This window comes from Balaenoptera acutorostrata, chromosome 13 (genome assembly GCF_949987535.1).
Source record: "Balaenoptera acutorostrata chromosome 13, mBalAcu1.1, whole genome shotgun sequence".
Lineage (NCBI taxonomy): Eukaryota > Metazoa > Chordata > Mammalia > Artiodactyla > Balaenopteridae > Balaenoptera > Balaenoptera acutorostrata.
In genome coordinates this window covers 91,378,891-91,391,833 of record NC_080076.1, presented here as the reverse complement: position 1 = coordinate 91,391,833, position 12,943 = coordinate 91,378,891, and positions in this window count along the sequence as shown.

Genomic DNA, 12,943 nt, shown 5'->3' with positions numbered 1-12,943 from the left:
AAAAATCCCGCTCTGTGGAATATAACCCAGGAAACCACTCATCTTAAAATATTTTATCCAGAGTATTTATAGCCTGAGTATTTATAATGGTGATAAATTGGAAAAGAACTGGGGAAAGTTCAGGGAAATTATGGCTTATGTATATGATTGAATATGAACAACAAGGTCCTACTGTATAGCACAGGGAACTATATTCAATATCCTGTGATAAACCATAATGGAAAAGAACATGAAAAAGAATATATATGTATAACTGAATCACTTTGCTGTACAGCAGTAATTAACACATTGTAAATAAACTATACTTCAAAAAATATTTTAAAAAGATTGAATATGATATAAATATTCAGATTTTCTTATAGAGCAGCTATATTATTATAGGAGAACACTGCATAAAAATAACATTAAGGAGTAAAAAGCAGGAAAAATTATGTCTATATTGATATAAGTCTAACAAGATAGTACAAAAAGAGAACACACATAAAGTTGGTATTTATTAAAATAATATTTTCTACAAAATCTTCTGCATATAATTATATTTTAAAATTCTCATTAAAGTGAAAAATTCTTGATCATAACCCAATGACTGAAGTATTTTCCTTGTTTATTTTTGCATGCAATGTCTTTCTGTTAAATATTCACACTTTACAGTAGGAAGATATTAATAATAAGTCTACTTTGGCTGCTTCTACCAAGTAGTATGCGTGTGAGAGGTGGTGTGGCAGAGGGGTTCAAAGTGTGAACTCTGTAGTCACGTGGCCTGTGCTTAAACCCCCTCACTGCCACTGATTGGTGTGTGACCCTGGACAAGTCACTCTACCTCCCTGTAAAATGGAGGTGACGATAGAAATGAAGATGATGGTGATGGTGGTGATGCTGATGGTGATGATGGTGATGGTGGTGATGCTGATGGTGATGATGGTGGTGCTGATGGTGATGATGGTGATGGTGGTGGTGCTGATGGTGATGATGGTGATGATGGTGGTGCTGATGGTGCTGATGGTGATGGTGGTGATGCTGATGGTGATGATGGTGGTGCTGATGGTGATGATGGTGATGGTGGTGGTGCTGATGGTGATGATGGTGATGATGGTGGTGCTGATGGTGCTGATGGTGATGGTGGTGATGGTGATGCTGATGGTGATGATGGTGATGGTGGTGATGCTGACGGTGATGATGGTGATGATGGTGGTGCTGATGGTGCTGATGGTGATGGTGGTGGTGCTGATGGTGATGATGGTGGAGATGGTGACGATCGCCGAGGTGGTGATGGTGATGGTGGAGATGGTGGCAGTGGTGATGCTGATCATGATGCTGATGGCAACCACCTCATAACGAAGCTCCAACCGTTAAAAGACTTTGCAAATATAAAAGCACTTGGAAAAATGCCTGGCACCGAGTAAGCTCTAGAAAAGCATTTATTTTATTACATGTGGGTAATGAATAACTCAGGTCTTTAACTATTAAACATTCTAATTCTGGAGGGCTATTACTTTCAGTGACAATGTTTACTGTCTAATATTTAAGGGCCAGATACAGAGTGGACTGAGCCATTATGTACAGTAGGCACAAGACCCCTGACTCCTTTAGGAGCCCACAGAAATATTTTAATTTCTTTTAAAATCAGAAGAAAAAAATGAATATAATCTGGCCTGGATTACATTAGTCTTTAAACTAATACAATCATAAATATTATCAGTTTTTTAATGGAAGAAAGAGGCCATGAAGGCAAAAGTGCCTAGCACCCATGAGTCATAATGCAGCTCTGACCAAATGTAGGACATTGGGCTGGATATGTTGTAAACCATATATATTAGTCAGGTTTTTCCAGAGAAACAGAACTAATAGGAGGTATATATAAAATAGGAAATGGCTTATGTGGTTATGGATGCTGAGAAGTCCCACAGTTAGCTGTCTGCAAGCTGGAGACCCAGGAGATCTGGTGGTATTATTCAGCCTGAGTCCAAAGACCTGGAAATAAGAGGAGCCTATGGTGTCTCTTCCAGTCTGAGAATGAAGACCTGAGAACCCGGTTGGGGGCGGGTGGAGGGATGCTGGTTTAAGTCCTGGAGTCCAAGGCCCAAGACCCAGGAACTCCAAAGTTCAAGGGCAGGAGAAGATGGACATCCCAGCTCAAGAAGTGAGAGCAAGAATTCATCTTTCCTTTGCCTTTTTGGGGGGGTTCTATTCAAGCCCCCAAAGAATTGGATGCTACCTGCCCATGTGGGTGAGGGATCTCTTTACTCAGTCTACCATTCAACTGCTAATGTCTTCCAAAATCACTTCTCAGACACATTCAGAAATAATGTTTTACCAGCTCTCTGGGCATCCTTTAGCCCAGTCAACTGGCTGGTAACATTAGCCATCACACCATAGAAGATACTTCAAAAGATCTTTTAAACTGTTTCCTCTTGAGTGTATAGTATTAGGGACAAATTTGATTGTTGGGAGTACCTACTTAATCAACTTTGTATTACAAAAAGAAATCAAATAAAGAAGATGTTTTCCTGTCATCCTTAGAGATGGTAGAGAACTTTATAATGGAGCCAGGTATAGTAATTTTTATGTACTAAGCGGCTTATTGATACCTTCAATTTCATAGCTTATATTTCATGGAAATCAGTACTTTTTAACATTTTTAAACCGATGGCCTCCTGGCTTGGAAATGGTTTCATGCCCAAGTCCCATGTTACAGCCTCATCCACCTTCCAGTGGAGAGGATGGAGGTGGGTTATAGAGGAGGGGACTTAGCATGTGGGCCAGACAGCAACCTTTATAGTCAGGGTGGGGAGAGGGAATCAGGAAATAACACCAAGGATGTGATTCTCTCCCGTGCCTCAAATTCACCAATTCAGAACCATTGCCCTGAATTCACTCTTGTTCAAATCGAGCCCTGCGTGGATTAAATGCACAGAAGGGTGAAAGGGACCAGGTATAGGTGTCCCGGCACTAACTGTACACAAAGTGAGCTTCTACCCAAATCCACATATGTGAGGCAGACATTAACCTCTTGACTTCTCTTTTAGGGAATGCATGTGCCCCGGGACCTTTGATTCTTACAGAAAAAAATGAGCATATTTCCAATTCCTTCTGCCATCTCAGCTGGGTGTGAGGTCACCAGGCTCCTGATGACTAGTACAGGGTCTGGTACACAGGAAGGGGCTCAAGAGAACCTGCCCAGATAAGTGAATGTGAACTTCCTACTGGGGAATAGCTTTCCTTTCTGACGTCATAGGTTGTCTTTGGTCCCGACTGACATCGCGACTGGAGTGGACTGCTTATATCTTTTGCTGTGAACAAAGTTGATCTTTATTTAGAGGACGGATGAGGACACTGCCTGCTGCTGAAATGTGGGTCCCTAAATGATGATGCGATTTCCTCGGAGTTCCAAGGACCGATGTGCAAGTTGGTGTTGGTGCTTTGAACACGTCCCTGAAGTGACTCATGATCTCTTGGTGAACTTTGGCAGGCTGGGAGGCATAATAGTAACAGCCAGCCTGGTTCCTCTGTGACTGGCATGTCCATCTCCCCCACTTAATCCACACAACGAGACATTATCACCCCCACTCTGCAAACAAGCAAACTGACGCACGGAAGAGTTAAGTAATCTGGCCAGGAGGCTGGGGGGAATTAAACCCAGAGGTCTGGCACCATTGCCCACACCCTTAACCACTGGGCAGTACGGCCACTCTGCAGCAGAGACACGTGGCAGGGTTGTCTCTCCTGCTGAGAGTTGTATTGTAAATTTCGATAAGCCCAGTACAGCCTTTGGAACCAGCCAGATCTGACCTGAAATAAGGCTCTACCTGTCACTTTCCCTTCATGTGTCTTTGATTAAAAGAAAGAGGAGAGGAATAATACTATTACCTTGCCTTTTTGTTGTATGTTCTCGAGATAACGTGTGCGGGATTCTGAGTACAGTGGCTGGCATTCTTCAGGAGTCAGTCAATATCTACGATTATTGGTGTCACAACTACACCCTGGGGCATTCACGGTTTCAACCACGGTTTTGAACTATCCCAGCAATGATCTGCTTTTACCTTCTTACCTGCCCCAAAGCTAAATTGTTTGATAAACGGTTTTGCTCAAAATACTGTCATAGCTGAGCAGTTTGACCAATTACAGGGCTCTGACCTACGTGTTTCCAAAGGAAAAAATTCTCAGAAAGAGTCTCCACTCATGTTTTTACCACCTTAGTCAGCTGTATGAATAATTCTGACAATTATGTTAGACCATTATTTTACTTTAAATATCTATCCCTTGTTCTCTGGTCCGCCTAACATCATGAAAGGGATATGAAGGTTTAACTACACCACAGTCACTAGAATTATGCAAATGTTATCCATGCACTAATTAAGACTGATATGGTCCTAAATAGTATAAGATCTGTAAACAAAATTTCAAGATACATCACTTCAATAGCTGGGGTTACTTATTTTCTCTGTGTACGCATTTTACCAAATTTTGTAGTCTTCATATTATGTGAATGAGTAGAACATTAAAAATGAGAATGATTTCTGTAGCTTAGATTACTAGAATTTTACGGTCAATTTCACATCAAGCTATGTTATGCAGAGGATTAAATGTCTATTGATACTGTTTATCTGAATCTTTGATTGCCTTATAATAACTATTTCTAAAGAACAATAGACTTCCTAAATCAAGGTGAGCAAATATTATACCAAATATCAAAGGAGAAGAGAAATAAGAAAACCAGCATTTGGTTCTAGCTCTTAGTAGCTGTCTGACCTCTAGCAAGAAAATGAATATTTTTGAACCTCAGTTTTCTTATCTGTAAATAATAATATTCTCTGGCTAATTTCCAAGACTCTGAAGATGAAATGAGATAGTATCAAACTCTCAACAGCTATGAAGCATCCTACTACAGGTAAAGTATTACCATAATTGATGCAGAAAAGTCTCTTAAGTTTGCTTGCCAAACCAATTCATTTTCTTGCTGGGCCCACTTACATCTGAGTGATACCTTGCTACCTCTTCTGACCCATGGAAGGTAGGCAAAGTAAAACCACCACTTCTTGGCGTGGCTCCTAAAGCCCACAGGACGTCTTCAAACTGGCCCCTCCTCTGTTGCCAGCCAGTACAAAGATCCAGCATCACGCTCTGCCCTCTGAGAAGATGGGAACGTTACTGGATGGGAGGAGCTTGTCCTGGGGACAACGGCCCAGGAGCACTGCCCAGCCAGGCCCAACCACACGGACTTCCACAAACAAGAAACGAGCATCTTTGTACATATACACAATGGAAGATTACTCAGCCATAAAAAAAGAACAAAATAATGCCATTTGCAGCAACATGGATGGTTGTCATACTAGAGATTGTCATACTAAGTCAGTCAGACAGAGAAGGACAAATATCGTATGACATCGCTTATATGTAGAATATAAAAAAAGGGTACAAATGAATTATTTACAAAACAGAGAGTCACAGATGTAGAAAACAATCTATGGTTACCGGGGGGAAAGAGGAGGAGGGATAAATTGGGAGACTGGGATTGACATATACACACTACTATATATAAAATAGATAACTAATAAGGACCTAATGTATACTAATAAGGACCTAATGTATAACACAGGGAACTCTACTCAGTCCTCTGGAATGACCTATATGGGAAAAGAATTTTAAAAAGAGTGGATATATGCATATGCACAACTGATTCACTTTGCTGTACACCTGAAACTAACACAACATTGTAAATCAACTATATTCCAATAAAAATTTTTAAATTACAAACTCCAGAAAAAAAGAGAAACAAACAAACATCTATTGTGTTCAGCCCCTGAGGTTCTGCACTGTTCGTTTCAACATTTGGTCTATCCTGACTAATACAAGCAAGATGAATACTGTATTCCACACAAATTACACAATCAGAACATTTTAAACTTCTCTTTCTTGAGAAGAAAATAAACTGCAAGTATCCGGTCTTTACATTTCACATATATGATAGTTTTAAAGGCCAAAGTAAGTCGTATTGATAAAAATAGGAATTCTAACGGATATTGTTCATTTTGATTCTGAGAGGTGTTGGACCAAAAGAAGGTCCAATTTACTTTTATTATTTGTAAATCTCTTTTCATTTGTGGGCTTTTTCCAATGTAGGAGCTGAGGATGCATGTTTATCTTTATGGTTCAAAATCTTAGAAGTTTAAACCACTTGGTAGATTCAGTCAGTGCTTGTGATTCTGACACTCAGTCTTACTTTACAATTTAGAAATGACTTGAGTGATCAGAGATTAGTTATTTGACGATCTGAGTAGTTGATTGATAAGCTGGTTAGTTGGATTCAGATTGGGTTAGTGATTATCCCCAAGTCAGATTAATTCTCTACTCTAGTTTTTATGGCTAAAAATAAAGCAAGCTTTATTTGTCGAGTACTATGGCCATTCAGAGGGATGTGTGTGTGTGTGTGTGTGTGTGTGTGTCTTGTGAAACTGAGAATTAATGGAATCCATTTCCATCAGGATAAGAGCATGTGACCTTGGTGTGACACACACTTGATCCCAAATGACACCATTAAAAAATGTCAATTATCAACTGTCTGCAGTAACAAAGGGAACATTGTTAGAAATGTGTTGAAAGAGCTTACAGTGACAAATACATGTCTACAAAAGTGTATGAAAATAAGGTTTTTGAAAAAATTTCAAGCATGACTTTGAAAAGAAAGGAAAATGTACATACTAGAAGTCTCCCAATTCAATTAAACATTTTGTTATTAATGGAAAGCCCATGCTGGTAGAATGAGAATGGGTATCATTCGAGTAGGAAAGTTCACAGATATTTCGAATGTCCAATTTCCCTTTCGGGATAAAGGCAGGCATTAAGATCCTGGATCCTTACTGAGCATCCTGGTTGAAGAGGGGAACCTGCACCAGGTTATGCCAATAATTGCCAGCCCCCCAGGATCCTAGCTCAGAAATTTTTGTGTGCTCTCAGGAGACAAAAACGAGTGATCATCAAAGGCAGTAGAGCACAGCAGGACTGTCATAAGCCTGAAGTTACAACTTAGACATGCAATAGAAAATATCATCGGTACCTCTCCAGTGCATTGCCTGTAGTAATTAAAAACTTGATCCCTGCTGTTTTATCATCTCATTAGCAATGGGGGCACAAGACTTTTATCCTTGTTTGTCAGGAATCAAACATACCAGAGGAACTCTGATTATAAATTGATGAAAGTAAAGTTAAACTTTTAAATAAGAGAAGTGACTGTTCACAATGTTTTTTTAAAGCTGATTAAAGAGATCCTTCTTTTTTTTCTATAAAAATAATATTTCCGTCCAGCCTCGAATGATAGAGGTCATCTCTAGGATGGCTGCATCCAACGCATTCTGTAAGGGAGGTTCGCTTTGTAAGTGGTTCTGATTTAAAATAAATATCAGCCCTGAAAAACTTTCGAAAGCACAGATACAAAAGATGTCCTCCTTTTCAAGGCTTTTGATGAAGTTGAAACACCTTCTACCTTCTCAGTGATGTATGTTCTAACGTTTTTTATGGAGGGTGGCTGGCCTCATCATTTAAAAAGCCAGGCAAGCTTTCTGTTTATTTTAATAAACAGAAAGCTTTGTAAATGAGGACAGGTGAAGGAACGGGGGCTTTGATGAGGCAGCTAATTTCTCCAAATTTTGTTTCCAAAATAGAAATTTTCCTTTGGAACCCACATTGTTTTCTCAGGGTCCAGAGAATTCTAGACCTGTAACCTCCTCTGTGGCATTTCAGTCAAATTCTAATCAATGCTCCGGAGCAAGTGGGTATTTCAGATTTGAAGAAAGCGCAGCTTACAGGATATTTTATTTTATTTTATTTCAAACGTCTCCACACACAACAAATTAATCATCTATGCATTCAAAGTATACTCACTGACAGCCATGCTCTCTGCCAGATGCTGAGTATCCAAAAACAAAATTAAGCTTCTCTTCTCCAGCGACTTTAAAACTTTCTTCTCTCCACACTCCAAGGAAACCTGTGGCTAAATTGCTGGAGGAACAATAGTCAAAACAGCTTGGGAAATAAAAATAAAAATAATAATAATAATAAAAGCTGGATATTCTTTTTTTTTAAAACATCTTTATTGGAGTATAATTGCTTTACAATGGTGTGTTAGTTTCTGCTTTATAACAAAGTGAATCAGTTATACATATACATATATCCCCATATCTCCTCCCTCTTCCGTCTCCCTCCCACTCTCCCTTATCCCACCCCTCTAGGTGGTCACGAAGCACCGAGTTGATCTCCCTGTGCTATGTGGCTGTTTCCCACTAGCTATCTATTTTACGTTTGGTGGTGTATATATGTCCATGCCACTCTCTCACTTTGTCCCAGCTTACCCTTCACCCTCCCCGTATCCTCAAGTCCATTCTCTAGTAAGTCTGCATCTTTATTCCCGTCTTGCCTCTAGGTTCTTCTGACCATTTTTTTTTCTTTTTTTCTTTTTAGATTCCATATATATGTGTTAGCATACGGTATTTGTTTTTCTCTTTCTGACTTACTTCACTCTGTATGACAGACTCTAACTCCATCCACCTCATTACAAATACCTCCGTTTCATTTCTTTTTATGGCTGAGTAATGTTCCATTGTATACATGTGCCACATCTTCTTTATCCATTCATCTGATGATGGACACTTAGGTTGCTTCCATGTCCTGGCTATTGTAAATAGAGCTGCAATGAACATTTTGGTACATGACTCTTTCTGAATTATGGTTTTCTCAGGGTATATGCCCAGTAGTGGGATTGCTGGGTCGTATGGTAGTTCTATTTTTAGTTTTCTAAGGAACCTCCACACTGTTCTCCATAGTGGCTGTATCAATTTACATTCCCACCAACAGTGCAAGAGGGCTCCCTTTTCTCCACACCCTCTCCAGCATTTATTGTTTGTAGATTTTTTGGTGATGGCCATTCTGACCGGTGTGAGAAAAGCTGGATATTCTTAACCTCAGCACTCCTGCCATGTTGGGTCAGACCATTCTTTGTTGGGGGGCGTCCTGTGCATTGTGGGTGCTGAACGTCATCCCGGGTCTCTTACCCATCAGATGCCAATGACAGCCCACTTACTGTTGTGACAATGAACAATGTCTCCATGCATTATCAAATGTCACTGAGAGGCAGAGCCACCCCAGGTGAGACCACTGGCACATGTATATATAGTATATTGCATCTCTCTCTCTCTCTAACACACACACACACACACACACACACACACACACACACACACACACACATAACTGTGAATGCAGGAACCATCCTGAAAGGAACACAAAATTCTCATCTGGTAAAAAGTATGAAGGGGAAACAGGGGAGAAAAGCTGATCTATTTTGCCTTGTGTACCCTTTAATACCTTTTAACTCATATGCCTTGTGTGTACACTACCTCTTGTAAGCAAACAAACGAATGAATGAATGGATAATTCACGCCAGGAGCTTTCCCAGAGATAAGTGAAGAACTAAATTAATGAATCAGTAAACAAGTACATGAATGGATAAGCTAAGATATTATGCAGAGGCCCCCTACAAGTTCTATTAATAGATTTATAAACAGATTAATCAATTAACTAACTCGGATGGTATAAACATAGCATTAATCCGAATTGTAGATTCGGATGGTATAAACATAGCATTAATCCGAATTATTCGGATTGGTATAAACTCGGATGGTATAAACATAGCATTAATCCGAATTATTCCAGTAAAAACAAGAGTATGCTTATAGAAAGTGACTGAGGTTGTTGTGCCTGATTTTATTCTACCATTTTATAAGCAACACCGATAGAACATGCGTACTCTTTTTTTCCCAGCTGACAAATGAAAGGTAATCTATTTTTCCTTGTATGTGCTTTAATACCTTTAAAATCTGTGCCTTGAGCAGGCATTACCTCTTCTAAGGAAACAAACAAGTGAATGAATGAACAATTCAAGCCAATGATTCAAAAAGGACGAACCCATTTTACAGGGGAAGAAATTGAGAAGGAGATTTACTTGGAGGAGCTGGGTTTGTCCTCATTTTATAGGTTTGAGGTTCTCATGCCAGCATTTGCTCCATCTTGGGGCGACTGCCCCACCCCCGGCAGATGGCACGGGCAGGGAAGTGGCTGCCCGATTAGCAGAATCAGGATGTCTGTCCTCTTTTGAAGCCTGTCACCACTCCTGCTCCCCATACAGTCTGAGAAGCTGCCTACTGTACAAAACCACCCTTGCGGTAATGGGTAGGTCTGGTTTGGGATAAGCTGTCGTGTTATTACAAGGATATAAAGTTGTACAACATGTAACTGGGAGTCAGCCTGGGATTGTAAGAACAGCCGTGAAACTTGGCTCCATCGCTCCCAGTAAAGTTGGGCGAACTTGGCAAGGCGTACGTTTCCCAGAGCCACGCTGACTCACCTCGAGCAAAGAGATTTGGACTAGATGTTTCCTCCTGAGCCATCCGGAGTCCACAGCCCCACAGAGCTCGAGGATTTCAGATTTTCCTTCTTAAAGCTAAATTGGAGAATAGCTTATGTGATTAATAACATTCTTTAAGCTTCATTATTATCCTGAAAATACTTTCTCCTGCAGGAAATGCTTTTTTCATTTTTTTTTGTCAGACTCTCCCCTAGAATATAGCCTCTCCCTTCGATGATTTACAGATATTTGGTGTTATATTCACATCAAATTCATGCATAACACGAAGATTGGAAATAACAAATGTCATGAATAACAGAATCAGGATCTAAAGATTTTGAGAGTCTGCAAAACTTAGCAGAGAGAATTATAGGCAGTTCTGCTGTAATGTGTCATATGCCTGGCAAGAAATCACGGTGCTATGAAAAATCACACGGTTTACTAGAAAAATGGGGTTGGGACTCAACACTCAAAAACTTTGTCAGTGACACTTAAAAAAAATAAGAACAGAGTAAAAATGCCAGCATGGTTTTATGCATGTTAAATGGTTAAAAAATACATCAATACTACAATGACTGTGGCACTTTACCTGGTAAAAGAACTGACGTTTGCCTGTGGCCTCAGAAGCTTGGTAACTGGTGAGTTACCATGAAATGGTGGAAAGTGTTCCCTGAAATCGAAGGAGAAGATGTCAGCCGCTAGGTCAGGAGTGCCTCACGAAACCTCAGAGCTGGGGTCGCCGGTGGGTGTTTGCTGTGTGTGTGTGTGTTTGTGTGTGCATTGTGTGTCTTCTCCATGCCTGATTCAGCTGCCTGCAGTTTTCTGTATTCCCCTAGCATTTCTCAAAGATGAGATCGCCCCTGAGCAAATATGAGTTCTGTGTTATGTTCAGGTTGTTTCCCTAATACACCAATTGCGTGGGAACAAATTCGTATTTTTGGAACACGCATTAGGGTAGAATTCTGTAACATCCTACACATGGGATAGAAAACCTAATTTAAAGGGTAACAATAATAGCTAACATTTGTGCTGGGCTTACTGTTTGCTGGGCACACTGCCAAGAACTGGCATGTACTAGCCCTTCTCAATCTCAATGGCCTCTGTGACGTCAGTGTAATTATCATCATGCCATTTAAAAAAAGCTTTATTGAAGTAGAGTTGATTTACAATGTTGTGCCAGTTTCAGGTGTACAGCACGTATATATTTATATACATAAATTCTTTTTCAGATTCTTTTCCCTTATAGGTTATTACAACATATTGAATAGAGTTCCCTGTGCTATCGAGTAGGTGCTTGTTGTTTACCTGTCTTATAGATAGTAGTGTGTATCTGCTAATCTGAAACTCCTAATTTATCTCCCCACCCCCCTTTAGTAACCATAGTTTGTTTTCTGTGTCTGTGAGTCTCATTCTGTTTCATAAAGAAGTTCATTTGTATCATATTTTAGATTCCACATATAAGTGATATCATATGGTATTTGTCTTTCTCTTTCTGACTTACTTCACTTAGTATGATCATCTCTGGGTCCATCCCTGTTGCTGCAAATGGCATTATTTTTATTTCATTCTTTTTTATGGCTGAGTAATATTCCCTTATATATATAAAAATGTACCACATCTTTATTCATTTGTCTGTCGATGGACATTTAGGTTGCTTTCATGTCCTGGCTATTGTAAATAGTGCTGCAATGAACATTGGGGTGCATGCATCGTTTCGAATTATAGTTTTCTCTGGATATATGCCCAGGAGTGGGATTGCATCATCATAGACTTACCGTATGATCTTGAAATCCCACTCCTGGGCATATATATGGAGAAAACTATCATTATACCATTTTATACATGATGAAATTAAGACACAGAAAGAGTGCTCACCATCACACAGCTGGTAGGATGGAGCTAGGATTTGGCTCAGTTTGCTCTGCACTCCACCTGGGACAGGCACAGCACGTGCAAATGCTCGGGGATTACAGTGTACTCAGTACCGAGTCCCACAGGCATCAGCTGTGTGCCGTGACCATAACAACAACGAAAGCTAACGGCACCTCGGGTGCCCTTCATAGTACTTCAGCATAAAGAAAAAAGGAAGTGATAAGCCCTCTCCATTTTGCTCAGGACATACCATCCTGGAGTATTTGATCCTGTTCCAGGCCCTTGCTCTCTCTGAGGGGAGGGGTATAAATAAACTGGATTTAGGGGATATAAATAAACCGGTGTCCGGAGGAAAGGCAGCAGGATGGTGAAGGCATGTCAAGCTGTGTCAGATGAGAAGATGTGAAGAAACTCATGGAATTTAAAAGTGAAACACGCAGAGTTGACATAAGTCTCCTTGAAGTGTTTCAAAGGTTAGGGCATGTCAAGATTATTTGATTTAAAAAAAAAATTTTAATTAACATTTAAACTAAATGTTAAATGGTTAACATTTATTGAGCTCAGGTCCAGACTCTGCGTGGATCATCTGGATTCCTCTGAGCAAAAGCCCTGTGACGCTGGTTCTGACATTCATGCCCATTCTACAGATGAATGGACTGAGGCAGCTGATGTCAA